This window comes from Pantherophis guttatus, chromosome 3 (assembly GCF_059756535.1).
Source record: "Pantherophis guttatus breed Tessera chromosome 3, ASM5975653v1, whole genome shotgun sequence".
Lineage (NCBI taxonomy): Eukaryota > Metazoa > Chordata > Lepidosauria > Squamata > Colubridae > Pantherophis > Pantherophis guttatus.
The window spans coordinates 124,778,246-124,795,405 of NC_142065.1; the positions used below are offsets into that span (position 1 = coordinate 124,778,246).

General features: G+C 42.1%; 1 long non-coding RNA gene across 1 annotated transcript; it reads left to right on the top strand.

Moving 5' to 3' along the window:
• The first annotated feature begins 1,038 nt into the window (after positions 1–1,038).
• Positions 1,039–16,636, top strand: LOC148114815 (uncharacterized). Its single transcript, XR_015732884.1, has 2 exons — positions 1,039–1,092; positions 16,323–16,636. It is a non-coding gene; the product is annotated as an uncharacterized LOC148114815 (long non-coding RNA).
• The last annotated feature ends 524 nt before the right edge of the window (positions 16,637–17,160 follow it).

Below are 17,160 nucleotides of genomic sequence, written 5' to 3' on the forward strand. Positions count from 1 at the left end.
TCCTCTTATGCTGAGAGTAACCAGTGGCTTATTGGTGGTACTGTTAGCTGATCCATAGGAGACAGGATGAACCCGTCACCTATTGGTCATCTTGTGCTATGCATGTCTCCTCCACTGAGATCTAGGGTGATCTCCTCTGGCCCCATTCTTTCTTATTTTCTGTGGAGGGAAGGAGCAGGGCACAGCTACTGCTCAATGACTGTTCAGTACTCACAGCTCTTCACAAGAACTGATCAACAATTTGAGGGAGCTACATGATAAAGTGATTTAATGTGCTGAACCCCATTTTAAACAAACCACCAGGCAGCCAATGGGTTTGGGTAAATGCTTGATAAAGTCATTTTATAGTTGAGCACATATAGTTTTTGATCTTTTAGTGCTCTTTCAAGACACCTGAAACCCTTGTCAAAGGAAACCTCCAGACCACTAATGATGCAGAGCGGAGGTAGAAAGCTGGCTGCTAAAGACTGTCTTATGAGGCTTCCTCACTCTATTCATCAGTTGGAGGGCTCCTTGCTTTGAGCACCAACAGAAGCTGGGACCCTCTCATTCCATCTGTGGACCAGCTGCACACTGAGTATCTGATCCAAGTGCGTTTTCCTGGCCAGCATCCCCCACTGCATGGACTATCTGCAAGCCCAATACAGAGAGGATGCTTTATTAGAAACACCCTTCCTATCCTGAAGTTCTGTGTATCAATACTAGGTTTTGATCTGTGTAGATCAAGCTATTGTTTGACACCTTCTTTGAAACACAGGAGTGTTCTGACAGAACAGCAGCAGAAAGCTAGAACAATGATTATAAAAACAGAATAAAGATTGACACTAGGGACACCAAATTTTATGTCAGTTTAATTTTCTTTCATCTCAACAAGTGGAGAATATTTTAATTAAGCCACAGGGAAATGCCATGAATTTTAAATATTGAGGACATGTCATGTACATTATCTCAGTAGTTTTTACATCAACCCTACAAGTCAGGGCATTTTATTGCTGCCTCTACAATATTCATGATTTTCAAAATTATTATTTTGCAGGCACTAGACCCATTTGGAAGCACCTTAAGTGTGATACTTGGGGAACTACACTAAACGTGAGTATGCATTTTATGTGCTGGCTGGAAAAGAAAAAGTAGCTTTCTCAAATGGTGCTTTCCAAATGTGTTTGGGTCAACTCCCCCAATTTCCAGGCAGCATGGAGAAATATTTAGAGAAGATGGATAGCTTGCATGCAAGAAATGAACTTTGTGTATTTGTTCCCCAGAAACAAAACTTCCTATCTTGTGGAATGAAACATGCTAAACATGAGATTGTCCCTCCAGAACATCTTACTTATTTGTAAAAGCAATGGAAAGTATCACACATGAAGGAATCTTAAAAGTTTCTTTTGAAATGTATCCAACCCATTTCTCCAGGAGCAATCATTTTTCAAATTATATATGCAGCATGTAACAGGAAAAATTGTAATCCTGCTGCTTCTTTATACATTCAAATACATTTAATTGCTTTCAAAAGTGCTCTGCTAGCATACAGATTTCAAAATGCTTACAGTATATACAAATGACATTCACTGTTGCTATACAATCAACATTAGCAAAGGAAGCTGCACATCAGTGTTATTTAGATATTTTTCTCAACTGAATATGCATATTCATAAGGTACTTTAAAAACACAAAACTGGTATAATATTAGAGTAGCTCAGAACTGGTTGAAGATTACTGCCTAATTTTTGTAAAAGCCAGCTGCTTCTTCAGTCTTCTTTTCAATCCCTATGTTCTAAGGTTATTTAGGATTAATTTCCACTTTGAGGGGATTTCTTAATGAAAAAGGCATTTTCCTGGTGTTTTCTGATCTTAATTTCAGCAAGAGAAGAACTGTTGATCTGTTGACATTTATAGAATCATCTAACCTTTTTTCCTCAGTGGCAACTTAGATTTTACTTAACAGATCTACTTAACAGATGTTGAGCTGGAGATATGAATTCAGCCAGGTCCCTTGTGACAGATGTGCTCCTGAATATATGCAGAATGTCTGCAGAATACTGAGAAATTAAGTAGTGGAACATCTCATTAAAAAAAAGTTTATAATACAATTGTCTTGAATACAGGATATGATCTTAGCTCACTTATCAGTGAAATTAATTTGGATATATTCTTTGTATTTGAAATAATAGCTAGATTTAAGAAGTATGTACATGAAGACAGAAAAGACTCAATTTTATCCGAACTGCACCTTGAAGAGAGAGCAGCACAAGGGTCACATGATGTTCCTTTTGTCTGTTAAACACCGAGAATTTCTTAACTAATATTAGATCAAATGAGAAAGAGAAATGGAGATGTATGAAGACAGCTCACCTTGTTTCTTGTCATTTGACAAAATGGTTCAAACAGCTCGATGGTGCAGAAAATGATGGAATTCCCAACAAAGCTGGGAATTACCTTTTGCTCTTTTTTGGTAACCTATCTTTGCCTTATCTAGTATATTGGAAGTGAGATAAGGAGTAATGGTTTCCTCCAGTTTGAAGTCTCTTCTCTGGTGTAAATCTTATGGGTGAGGGAAAAACGTGTTTGATTTATGCACCAATGCAGGTAGATACAAATGCAGATGCCTAGACACAGAGGTCTCCATGCCATCCTAGGAGGTGCTGAAGAAGTTCAGTGAGGGACAGAAGGGACTGTTACCCATTGATTGTAAGGAGATTTTGTTTGTTTGTTTATATTCCACCTTTATTGTTATTACAAATAAAGGCAACAAACATATCTAATACTCCTTCCTCCTTCTATTTTCCCCACAACCATCCTCTCAGGTGAGTTGGGCTGAGAGAGAATGACTGGCCCAAAGTCACCTAGCCAGCTTTCATGGCTAAGGCAGAATTTGAATTCACAACCTCCCACTTTCTAGCCTGATGCCTTAATCACTAGACTAAAATGGCTCTCAGATGTATAATGAAGAAAGCTGCCAGCTGTTTTTAACCTGCCTTTTAAGGTTAAACTAGACATTTGCACCATTGTTACTTTACAATGTCTGAGATCAGACTACAGACAGACAAGAGGGGATGCTATGGAAGTGTTGCTTTATTTACTGATTGATGCTTATTCATAAATAATCCTGTGGAACACTTATTTGAAGTTGCTCCCAAATAGAACTCAGATCATACCAAACCATAAAAGAGTAACAAGATTGCCTTGCTCAAATAAGCCTGGGAAGTCTTAGAAGTTGCCAAGGTGGATATTTATATCTCTTACTTACTTATTTACAGTGATCAATTCAAAAGCTGCACAGAGAAAAGCAAAAGTATTACTATTAATATTTAAAAACAAAGCAAAACAGTTTAAAATGTTTTAACAATTGTTAATTTAACAGTTGGCCCAGAGTCACTGGGAGAAGAGCAACATATAAATTCTCCTCCTCCTCCTCCCCCCAATCAATGCCACTCTGAGTCTCCATGCAGTATTAATATTAAAAGCATGGAAAAGCTCTCCAGAAGAGCCAGATCTTAATTGTCTTCTCAAATGCCAATTGGGGGAAGGGTTGCCCTGTTTTTGATCTTACAGATGTGCAGAACCCACATGGAGCAGGCAGTCTTGAAGATAATCAAGTCCAGAGCCATATAGGACTTCAGTTAAAACTTTTTTTAAATTAGTTTATCAAAGAATAAAATACAAAGAAAAAAACCATGGAAAAATAAGAAGAGAAGAAAGGATGATGATGATTTTGTGAGCACAACCCTCCCAGTGCAACTGAAACAAGTGTACAAAGTAAATTCACAATTTTTAAGAGGTCAAGTTTGGGACTTCCGCTTTATGGACATTAACAAGGCTGAGAATTCTTCAAGAAAAAAAAAAGAGGTAACTATTTCAGTGAGGGAAAATTTAATCAGGGAAGTTTTGCTGCAGACCAATTTAACAGAACAACTCTGGGACTTTTTATAATGGATATAAATAAAGCTGAGAACTTCTTTAGGAAAGGAAATTTAGGCTGGATTTTTTTTAAAAAAATGATATATGTATTATTAGAAAGCTTTAAGTTAGTTTTGTATGTATAAAATGAGTATTTATGTATATGCAGGTACACCGGGTTTTTAAAGTAATGCTGAACAATATTTTAAAGTTGGTAAAATATTATGGACTAGATTTGAAAATATGAGAATGAAATGAATGATATATTATACCCCACAGCAAGGGAAGCTGAGATGGTTAAAATGTTTTTTTTTCCAAATAAGAGATTATATTTAATTTTGTCTCTAGTTCTAGCTGCTTCCAGATTTTGTGTTTTCAATGAGGAAAAAAAATATGAAACTTTGATTCTGTTTTTGCAAATTAGACAGGCTTATTGTTATAGAAATGGCTTGTACATATTGCTGTGTAAAAGCAAAAAGTTGTAGTTGTAATGTTGTTACCTTTGACTGTGCCAAAGAGACTTGGAAGTTGGTGTCTTTTCCTTTTTTTCTCCCAGCCATATAGGACTTTAAATGCACTTTCAACAGTCCCAGAAGCCTGTTGTGGCTCACACAGTAAAACTGCTACATGAGCAAACTCAACCACCCTAATGCATTTTGGATCTGCTGCAGTTTCCAAATGGTGTTTGAGGATTGTTCCATATGCAAAAAGTTGTAGTAATCCAAATATGAGGTGATAATTCTGTGAATGAGCATCAACTGATCTTCCTGTTTCAAAAATGGCTTTAACTAGTGCACAAAATGGAGCTGTGCAAAGGAAATTCTGACCATAGGAAGAAATCATGTGCTGTGGAACTTCTCAGCCCACTTGACCTATCTCCTTCCCCAAGTGAATCTTCCTAGGAAGGAGAAATATTGTAACACAATACTCCTTCACCTTGCCTTATAGCCGATCCAGAAGAATGGCATGATCAGAGTGTATCCGAGGAAATTTCAGGCTCCAATTGAATCTCTATCCCAATCAGCTGTTCCTCACTAGACTGTTCAAATTGGACATTCCTGCTTTCTAGGTCTACCTTACTGCCCTCATCTTGGCACATCCAGGAACTGCTTTTCTGCTTCCCATTTTCTTTGAGTAAATGAAAAGCTCATTTGTGGACATTCAGAGGCTAATCAACACCCCATGAATTTCAGATCAGCAGTTCCTCAAAAGCTCAGCCCAGGCAACCCCTTTATCTTCTGGAGTATCAGGTTTGACAGAATCTTGGACGCCAACTATCAAATGCTCAGAAATAAGTTTCCTATGACCAGAATCCTTTGTATAAATAGAATAAGATATGCCTTTAAAAAACAAATATAAATGTTTAGAAGCAGAAATCAATGCACAATGCCACATTTATTTCATATTAAAGAATTCTATTCTGGGCACTTGACTTTAATTAAATCAGCTCTTAGAATTACTTATTTTGTTACAAAAAGACAATCTTACAATCATCCTATTCAAGGTCTAATTATGGTTGGCAAATGCAAAATGTGTACACTATATTTCAGACTAAATGTTCTTAGTTCTTTTTCAAATGCCTCCAACCAAATTTGTATGATGTTCTCCTAAAGTTAGTTGTCTTGTGATATGTCCCCATCATTCTAAAGTCCTTTAACAAATCTTGTGGTACATTTCTATCATAAAAATACTGTTTAGGTTTCCGGCTAAAGTGAAGGAGTTGCAACTCCAGAATGATTTCAGTCCAAGAATGCTGCTAGTTTAACACACAGCTAAAGGCTGATTTTAGGTACTCTTTTCTCTGATAGTTTACTTTCTTCCTGCTAAAGCCTCATTACATTCCCCTTGTCTCATTTTAGGCAGTATAAAGTTGTCCTAGGCTGTTCCACATTTAGTGTTTTGCCTGTTTTTCTTACACAGTATCTTCAGTATATAAGCTCAGGCATGATATGACTGTTGACACTGTCATGGATTGGGATATGTCTAGTACCTACTGGCCACTTCAGACTGCTGTAGTCGTACCCTCTCTCCCACTTCACTGGAAACTGCTCTCTGTGTCCATCTTGGCTTGGCTGCAGGACAGACCAGACATCTGCTTTGGTAGTAACATCTGTCTCACCAAGGAAGCGCTCACCAAGATGGGCACGGGCGACTGGCAGGAAAGAATAGACAACTTCCTCCTCACCCAGCACATCACGCCGCATGCCACCACCCGAAAAAGCCCGGCTGAACTGTTGATGGGCAGGCGGCTGAGGTCACCTTTGGACTGGCTACACCCCCAGTACAACCCAGAGGTGACAGCAACGGCCAGCTGCCCGCTTCGCGCCTTTGCCATAGGGGACCCTGTGTTTGCACTAAATTTCCACGGCTCTCCAAAGTGGCTGAAGGGGAGAATAGAGAGCACAACTGGCCCAAAGTCCTACCGAGTAGAGCTGGAAGATGGACAGGTCTGTAGACGTCACATCGACCAGCTCCAGAAAAGGTGGAGGGAGATGGGTCGAAACCAACCCGACGAGGCAGGTCTACAACACCCCGACGAGGTAGGCCTGCAACAACCCGGCGAGGTAGGCCTACCACACCCCGACGAGGTAGGCCTGCCACACCCCGACGAGGTAGGCCTGCCACAACCCTACGAGGTAGGCCTGCAACAACCCGGCGAGGTAGGCCTACCACACACTGATGAGGTAGGCCTGCCACAACCCTATGAGGTAGGTCTGCCACAACCCTGCAAGGTAGGCCTGCCACCCCCGGACGAGGTAGACCTACACCACCACAGCCAGGCGAGCCATCGACGATCGAGGGAAGTAGACCAGTACCCGCAGCCCGAGGGGAGTCAGCACCGCGCCGACCAGGGGTCCAGCCATCACCCCAGCGAGGGAGACCTCCACCTCGACGACAAGGTAGACCGGGGACAACCCAGGGAGGGAGAGCCACATCCCCCCAGCAAGGTCGACTCACAACACCCCGGTGAGGGAAAACAGAACTGCAGCACGGTAGACCAGGGACAACGCAAGGAGGGAGGTCCACAACACCCCGGCAGGGCCAGCCTACAACCACCCGGTGAGGGAGACCACCACCACCACCCCGACAGGGTCGACCAACACCACCCTGGCGAGGTCGACCCGCGCGGACCCGACAAGGTAGACGGGAGACCCCCCGGCAGGATCGGCCACCCGCCGTGAGAAGCTGGCACGCAGAATGAGAGACAACAACAACAACAACAACAACAGCAACGACCACAACATCAGCAGAAACCGCAGAAGTCGAAAGAAACACCAATGGACTTACTGGACATCAGTTGGCACCCACCGATCAACAGCGATGTCCAGCCGCGAGGTTCCAGAGATTCTGGTCAGGGAAAGGACCAGAGCCACCAGTGGGTAACTCCAGATGTTGTGGCCGGAGGTGCTGGGACAGGGCCCGCACACTCAACAGCCGGACTCTGGGCCACTTCGGGTCGGGAGCCGGAGAGGACAGAAGCGCCGCCTGCCAAGGCTGGCGGCGAAGCACAGTGTGAACTGCGCAGGTCATCCAGGACCACCAGGCATCCCGCCTACCTGCGTGACTACGTATCGTTGATTGACTGTGATGGACATTTTTCAGACTAGGAGGGGAGGAGTGTTATGTCCTTATAAGGACACCCGCTGGTGATTGGCTAATCCATCGGCAGGAGATTTAAACAGCTGTCATTGGGCGGCTGAGTCTGCCAGAGCGTATAAAAAGAGCCCCGGCAGCAGAGCCGCTCGACCTTACTCTTGAACTGAATAAAGGTTCTGAATGGACCATTGCTGGTTGTGTCTTCCTTTCCCTGCGCCGATCTAACAGTATTCATTGTCACTAACTGCCTTAGGTGTTGTTTGAAAAAAGATGGGATACAGATGGAAATAAATACATGTTTTTTAAATAGTTGTGCTTATTTTTAGTTAAAGACTCTAAAGCAGGGGTGAAATCTACTTGCCTTCGCTACCAGTTCACAAATGTGAGCATGCGCCTGTGCAGAGGGTAAAAAATCAGCCATCAGCCTTGAAAGAGGCGGTGGTGAGGCCCCTCCTCAAGAAGCCTGCTCTGGATCCGGCTGTTTTGGCTAACTATCGTCTGGTCTCCAACCTTCCCTTTGTGGCAAAGGTTGTTGAGAGTGTGGTGGCATGACAGCTGCCTGGGTACCTGGATGAAGCTGTCTATCTGGATCCACGCCAGTCCGGCTTCAGGCCTGGGCACAGCATGGAAACGGCATTGGTCACATTGGTGGATGATCTCTGGAGGGCTTGGGATAGGGGTTGCTCCTCTATCCTGATCCTATTAGATCTCTCAGCGGCTTTTGATACCATCGCCATGGTATCATGCTGCACCGGTTGGAGGGGCTGGGAGGGGGGGGCACTGTTCTACGGTGGTTCTCCTCCTATCTCTCCGACCAGACACAGTCAGTGTTGGCAGGGGGGCAGAGGTCGACCCCGAGGTGCCTTGTGTGTGGGGTGCTGCAGGGATCGGTCCTCTCACCCCTTCTGTTCAACATTTATGTGAAGCTGCTGGGCGAGATCATCCGTGGCTTCGGGGTGGAATTCCATCAGTACGCTGATGATACTCAGCTGTACATCTTCACCCCAGGCCATCCCAACGATGCCCTTGAAGTGATGTCCCGGTGCTTGGAGGCCGTGCGGATCTGGATGGGGAGTAACAGGCTTCGACTCAACGCCTGCAAGACCGAATGGCTGTGGCTTCCGGCGTCCCGATATAGCCAGCTGGTGCCATCGCTGGCTATTGGGGGCGAGTTATTGGCCCCCACAAAGAGGGCTCACAACTTGGGTGTCCTCCTGGACACACGGCTGTCTTTAGAAGAGCATATGATGGCCGTGGCCAGGGGGGCTTTTCATCAGGTTTGCCTGATTTGCCAATTGCGTCCCTTTCTGGATCGGGATTCCTTACGCACAGTCACTCAGGCACTCGTCATTTCCCGCCTGGACTACTGCAATGCTCTCTACATGGGGCTCCCCTTGAGGTGCACCCGGAGGCTCCAGCTGGTGCAGAATGCGGCTGTGCGGGGGATTATGGGAGCGAGAGGGTGCTCCCATGTGACACCTCTCCTGCGCGAGCTGCATTGGCTCCCGGTGGACTTCCGGGTGCGCTTCAAGGTACTGGTTACCACCTTTAAAGCGCTCCATGGCATCGGACTTGGGTATTTGCGGGACCACCTTCTGCCGCCAATAGCCTCCCACCGGCCAGTACGCTCCCACAGAGAGGGACTCCTCAGGGTGCCATCAGCCAGGCAGTGTCGGTTGGCGACCCCCAGGGGGAGGGCCTTCTCTGTGGCAGCACCTGCCCTCTGGAACGATTTGTCCCCGGACATATGGAGGATATCAGATCTCCGGGCTTTTCGCCGCGCCCTAAAAACTTTTTTCTTCCATCAAGCAGGGCTGGCGTGAAACCCCCCCCCCCCCGTTTTTGAGATATTAGATTTTTTAATTGTTTAATGGGTTTTAGTCGTAAGGTTCTTAATTTTCGGCCAAAGGGTATAATTCTTTTAAATTTTTAAATTTTGTATTGGATGTTTTTTACTTGGCTGTGCACCGCCCTGAGTCCACCAGGAGAAGGGCGGTATACAAATTCAAATAAATAAATAAATAAAAATAAATAAAAAATGGACGTGATGACGTCTGGGCGGGTGGGCGGAGCCTCCCGCCACCAGCACTACCAGTTCACCCGAGCCAGATAAAACTGGCTGTATTTCACCACTGCTCTAAAGTGACTTCCAAATATTAGTTTCTATCTCAGACCTATAGACCAGATAAAGCATGCAAGTGGTGTGGAGAGAGCTATTAAAAAGCAAGTCCAGGCTCCAGAGATTATATTTGCAGCTCTGAATCCAGTCACTAGAATAAAAGAGTTTCCAATGCCTACTATTACAATAGACATTACAGATGGGCTCTGTTTTCCTTTTTTCCCTCCGTATGCTGCTGTACCTACTCCCTGATCTACAGTATAACCCCTTTTCTAACACAGAACAGAGTTCACAGTATATGCCATAGTGGTGTTGTCAGGTTGTTCCAGCTACTATTCATCAAAAGTCTCACATCCCATGCTAGATTAACCATTTATATTTGTTAGCTCTGCCACCCATCACTATTCCACCAGCTTTGTAATGAGCTATTGCCAGAGAGAAAAGTTGTTTCTTTCTCCTAAAACCATAGCCTGGGTTCTGTGTGCATTTGTGAAATCGGTGCAAGGTGCAAGCAAAGACATTTGGGAGCTAGAAGAGGAACATTGCTCACTCCCAACCATGGCTACACTTCAGGGTCAATGTCCCACTTTCTGACTAAGCACCCCCCCACCCCCGTGGTAGTTTGGTATACCACTGTAGCATGGCAGAGCTTCACTACTGCTTTCACTTAATTGTCCTTAATTGATGGGTTTGTAACTTTATTTTTTTGCTGCCTGAAATGAAGGATGAACAGCAGCACAAGAGGAGGGGGAAAAGGCTGGAGAATAATCCAATCATCTCAGTGACCTAGTTTTCTCCTCTTCCTTCCCAACTTCAGATTCAGTGATCATCTCAGCAGCTGTAAGGAGAGAAATCACTGACAACTAAGTTGATTCCAAAGGGGATTTTGTGGGAAATAATTGCCTTAAGCAAGATAATCTTCTCTTTCTGCAGAAGAAATGGTTATTCTAAACATTCTTGTGGGAAGAATGCTGGAAATATTTCCAACTGCTAAGGAAAGCAGTTATACTAGTCATTAAAAACAAAAGAAGCTGAAGACAAGGGAAAGAAGACAACAGTAGCAGCAAGCTAGTTTAGTGTCATTCATAGTGACCAGGATGAGGAAGGTTTATACTTTCCTCCTGCAGAATTTTGCAGAATTTTGGTGCATAAGCACACCAACGTGCCTACCGTCCCTATCCTAATGTCCCTTTTTATTCGTATCCATGTCATGTATTCACAATCATGTTTATAGTTTTATCTGTTAATTTATATGCTTATACTTTTTAAAATACATTTTATACTTTTATACATGTTTATACTTTTATCTGTTATCTTGACAAATAAATAAAATAAATAAATAGAATATTCCCAAGGACAGTGACTCCTGCCTTAGGCTGTTCTCATGAAGAAACAATGCACAGTGCTTGCTTTTCGGGCCAGTAATCTCGAAACCCATTAGACCACAGCACAGAGCCAAAGTGACATCTGCAACCTTCTCCCATATGCCATTTTAAGACAGTAAGCTTGCCCAGAATCCATGACTTCAGGCCTTGGATGCCTCATCTGCTCTTTGGTTTTCCAGCTTGCTTGATGCCTGGCAATCTGCACCCTACTTTGTAATGTTTGAATGGATGTACAGCTATAGTGGGGAGTATCAAAATTAAGGCCAATTGGATTAGATCTGAATTAGACTCTATTCTACAGTACTTTTCTTTGAAATATAGTCATCAGTGGAAGAAATGTCTGTATCTTTCTTTGCTCTCAACCCCCCCCCCCCCCGTCTGTCGGTTTGCTTGTCTATCTTCAGGTCAGTTGCTTTGACTCCTGGCAACTGCCTATACAAGTCCCTGCAGTTTTCTTGGCAATTTTTTTCAGATATGGTTTGTTCTTGCCTGCTTCCCAGGGCTGAGAGAAAGCAATTGGCCCAGAGTCACCCAGATAGCTTTGTGCCCAGGTCAGGACTAGAATTTGAATTTTTCCAATTTCTAACCTTACTCACTACATCACACTGAATCTCTCAAACACTATAGAGGGCACGGGGAAATAATATATGAGAATAAAGGTGACAGTAAGTGGCTAAGCAGAATCTCTCAGGTGTGAAAGAATAAGCACATAGAGCTACTAATGGTCACCTAGCTGTAAATCTGTCCTTGAACTACTCTACTACTATTTCTAGGGCAGAGGCTCAGTTTCCATGAATGTTTAATCAGGTGCAAAGCTAGACTCAGTTGATTTCAATATAATGTCCTGCTCCTATCTGGTTCCCCATTCCACTCCCATCATATCTACTTACAGTGGTTATCCTCAAGGCTTGCCACAGGTAAGTGGCATTGTAGCCTAACACATCTAGAAAACCTCAGGTTAGCTGTGCTGGAAATCTCCTTCCAGTTTTGGAGCAGCAGAGATTATTTTATTTTTATTTTATTTATTTCCCACCTTTATTATTTTTATAAATAACTCAAGGCAGCAAACACTCACCATCCTCCTCCTATTTAAATATATGTTTCTTGAAATTTTTATAAAGAACATAAAAACTACTTGCAGACTAATAAAGAGGAAAAGCAGTAAAGAAGAAACGAAAGAAAAGAAATATAAAGAAACTTCCAGTTTCCCTTGCAGCAAATATAAACACAATGACAAAATTATCACCTACTTTAGTTTACAAAAGAAAGCTCACTCTTTTCGCTTATCCAATTATTTTTCTAATCATCAAAACCACAAATCATAAATATATTTCTCCCATTTTATGCAAAAAGTCTATAAGGGGTTTTTGTAGATACATTCTCTAATCAAAGAGAGTTAATTTAGCCATTTCCACAAGTTCCATTATCTTCACCAACCATTCCTCCATTGTGGGTGATGTTGAACCTTTTCATTTTTGAGCATAACTGTCTTGCTGCAGTTATCATATGTATAAAATAAGTTCCCTGACTTTTTTTAAAATTGGTTATCCTTTACTCCCAAAATAAAAGTCTCTAGTTTCAACTGAAATTTAACTTTTACAATCTTCTGAATCGTATTATGTATTTGAATCTAAAACTGAATCCAATGTATATATTTGAATCCAAAATTTAAATTTTGGCTATTTTTACATGTCCACCAAACATGAAAAAGCTCCCTTCATCTTGTTCACATTTTCAGCAAAGATTCAAAGCACTATCATACATTTTAGACAATTTCTCTGGTGACAAATACCAATGATGAGCAGCAGAGATTAAAAGTTCAGAGTCTGCTGAGCTGAGTTTAGCCTCCAAGCTGAATCAGTCAAAGCTTAACAAAATGATCAGTCAGAAAAAAATACACATTTGCTGAAATCCCAGATAAAGACTGGAGGGTGAGGGGAGAGGAAGGAAGGAAGAGTATTTTCCAGATGTTCTGAATCTGTCAAACATGAAGAAGGCAGAAGCTATGACAGGCTGTACCAATTCATGCCTCAGTCTGAAAGCAAGAAGTACATAATTCCTGGAGGAAAAAGAAACAACAAAAATCTATTGCCACTTACCAAATGCTTCTGGAACTGATAGGAAATTGCTGCCAGTTGAACATAATTGAAATTTCTTAAATTTAGGGGGGGGGGATTACTTTTATTTTTTTGTCTCTTCAGGAGCTGGTAAAGATAAAGTTCTTATTAACAATGAAAATGTTCGATCAGCTGATAAAAGTTATATTTAAAATGTCCAAATTATGGTTAAAATCATATTATATGACTACCTCAGCATATCTTTCCATGCTTGTTCATTCTATCTCAGATTCACATAAAACTGGAATTCTTGGGTTCACATAGTTATCCTATGGTTCTAATTTAGCTATGGAGATCATAGCTCAGCTCCCATTAGACTCCATGTCACATCCAAGTTTTATTTCATTTAGAGCTGGTAAAGCTACGGTCAAAACTACCAGATGGCAGCAAAGGGACACAGAAAATGTTGCTGCCCACTAGTGATTTTCTGAGGTTTTGCAGCCCAGTTATGCTAGGCCAGGGCTGTCCAACTCATGGCCTACACACTGGATGCGTCACACACTGGCCATGCCCACGCCTGGTTTAGTGAAGGGGGAAAAAAGTCCCGATACATCACATAACACCACCATGACGATGGGAGTTTGACACCCCTGTGCTACACAATATAAAAAACTGGGAAAGAAGCAAACATGGAACCTAAGGCTCATGATGTGTTTATTAATGCTTCTTGGCCCGGCATATTCTCTAGAAGCTTGGAGAATAAAAATATTAGAGGTTTGAAACTTGGTGTTTGTTTTTGAAATAGCCCACCAGACCAGCAAACAGAAAGGCATAAGATAAGGAGAGAGAAAAATATCCTGGGGGTCCAGAGAGATAGCATGGGATAATCTTACTAGCTGCTTTCTAGTAGTTTACAATCCTCTAACTGGTCGTATTGACAATGCAGTCCTTTTATGAGAGGACCACTGATATGCTGTTACATTCCAAATATGCCCCTTAAAAAGTTGGAGTTCTCTGCTACTAAGAAAAGAACAGTAGTGGAAACAGGGCTCTATGGCTGCAAGAAACAAATATCAGGAAGGATTGTATTTGTATGTTTGGTGGAGATACAATAGCTGTCAAAAATATGCTAATGGCAGCCACAATCAGTAAAATCTGGGTGCAGGTCACCCCAAAAACAGATCTTGGAAGCCAGGAAGTCATAGATCTCGTCATAAAAAAAAAGTTGGATGTCAAGCATATATTTTTCTTTGTGTAATGACAGCTAAAAGTTGAGTGAGGGCTGTCAAGATTTTTCTGGACAAAAATTTATATGAACTAAATAGTCTTTGTCCTGAAATCAGGAAACTTAATTGCTGAGTTTAGCTTTTTGTCTTATAATTGCATAATATTACATAGTGATATGCTCATGAATAAAATACTTTCTGAATAAAAAATACCCTTTAGAAAATGTGTTTTTAAGCAGTTTATATTTGGTTTAACAAATTCAAAGGGTTTAAAGTTGTAAGATCAATATTCCGTGTTTCTCCGAAAATAAGACCAGGTCTTATTTTTTCTGGGGCTCCAAAATAAGCATTAGGGCTTATTTTCAGGGGATGTCTTATTTCCCCCCCCCCTGTATTCTTCAAGTAGGAGGCCCACTTCTTCTGCTTGCTTGAGGTGGGGCAGGAAACTGCATGGTATGCAAGTGTTGCTGCAAGGTGGGGGGGTGGAGTTGGCCCATGTGCCCCGCACTGGCTTACCTTAGGGCCCCCACAGCCAGGCCACCCATGCCTTGATACCTGCCTTGTGGTGGCAGCTCCAGCAGGACTTTGTTTGGCTGCCGCTCCACATCTTCTGCTTGCTCACATGGCCACAACAGAGCAGGCCACAACTGAGTGATGTGCTGGTGCCATGGCTCTGAGGAGAGGCAGAGGGGTGGAGCTGCTCCACGCACCCCATACTGGCTTATCTCAGGACCCCCGCAGTCAGACCATCCATGCCCTGATACCTGCCTTGTTTCGCAGCCACAGCACCAATGCATCACTTGGCCTCCTGCTCCATTGCAGCCATGTGAACAAAGAGAAGAAGTGTGCTGGTCGCCATGCAAGGTCCTGCTGGATGGGGCTAGTGGAACTGCTGCCATTGATGGAATGGGTGGGCAGCTGGCTGTGCAAGTGCTGAAGTAGGGCTTAGTTTGGGGGTAGGGCTTATATTGGGCGCCCGTGCAAGAAACATGGTAGGACTTATTTTTGGGATAGGTCTTACTTTTGGGGAAACATGGTAGAAACATGTTTTTTGCTGCCACCTATTGTCAGATTCTATATTGCAACTTTTAAAATTTGCTTCTCACTCCTACGACAAATGTACTGAAATAATCTATTGGGATCACAAAGTAGATTTTGTTAATTAGCAATAGCAATAGCACTTAGACTTATATACCACTTTACAGTGCTTTACAGCCCTTTCTAAGCATTTATAGAGTCAGCATATTGCTCCCAACAATTTGGGTCCTCATTTTACCCACCTCGGAAGGATGGAAGGCTGAGTCAACCTTGAGCCTGGTGAGATTCGAACTGCCAAATTGCAGGCAGCCAGAAGTCAGCAGAAGTAGTCTGCAGTACTGCATTCTAACCACTGCACCACTGTGGCTCATGTATAATCAGCTGCATTCTTGAATAAAAACAAAAGAAATATATTTGTATATTTAGAATTTGTGATGGGATGAAGAATTTTGGGTTTAAAAATATTGTTCTGTCTATGTTGCTCAACTTTTGTTGTATATTGACCTGAATTGATATTTCCTTCTCGAGTATTTGTTATGCAGGGACTGGCCTCTGACTCTTGAATTAGAGTTTAGAATTATTCTGAATTGCTGATTGATGTTTTGTGGAACTAATTTCAAAGTTCAGCTAATTTACTTTCTGGAACATCATAGAAGAAGAAATAAAGATGTGACAAAATCACATTCAACTGAATCAAATTATTTCATAATTCATTTTAAAATATACCAGTTAATAAATGGCATATCTTTCTGTGGAGACCAGCACCTAGGTCAGTTTGGCAACAAAATGTCCTTGCTAGGCATTAATTGGGATTCCTTTTACTCTATGTTCTGGGGACAGCTGAAATGCCTAATAATACCTTTAATGAATTCCCAGCATTTTATTGGTTTTATGATAGCTTTCTTCAATTGTTAATACCCATAATGAGTAGAACGTCTGTTAGCTTCACTCATCTACTGCATTGTTGTTCTTCATTGATCACAATCTTGTTGTCTGTCCCCAGTGATCTGCACCTGTTGGAGATGAAATTCTGGAGTAAGGATCCTGCTTTCTTCAAGTAGATTTCAGAAACAATTAAGAATCCTCATGGGGTGGAACACTTCCAATGCACTCTCTTATGAGATTTAGGAGGACTCAGCAGAGAACACATTTGTTGTCCTTTACTCTTAATCCTATCTGGGAAGGATATAGTGGTCAAAGATACTTTTGTGTATTGTCATACATATTTGAATATATCTTTTATTGTATTGTTCAATAATGAAGTCATTTTAAAGTTCGTTGTATTTTCAAATATGTAATTAAAGTTTTTTTAAAGCATTCCACTGCATTTCAATATTAAGAGAAAGATAGTCTCTAAAAGATAACTGCATGCAGAAGTGTGAACTTGGTAGCATATGCTGAAACTTGCTTCTCTAATGTTGAAATACTGGCAGTTTCAAGTGCCCTCCAGTGAAGAAAGGCACTGAAATAGATAGGAATTCAAAATGAACCCCAGGGAGACACTGTGGAGCTTCAAGGTGGATGCAGAATCTCCATGATGGTCTTTGCTAGAGGCAAAACTGAGTACATCTACATTCTTGTCAGTGGAATATAAGACATGCAACTGTGCACTAAATTTCTATTGGGATGGCATCTGAGGGATAATTTAACTAGACTGACCTTTGGAACAACTCAAGATGCTCTGTATCTTTGTGTGCTTTTTAAAAGACCCTAGAAATCCAAACCAGGAATCAGTATAGAGAGCTACCTGTACATTAAAACAAAGGAAATTATGTCTTCTGCAGCATTTAGAACCTTTTACCACACCACTGAAAGAATCATGGCATTGAAACTGCAGATAA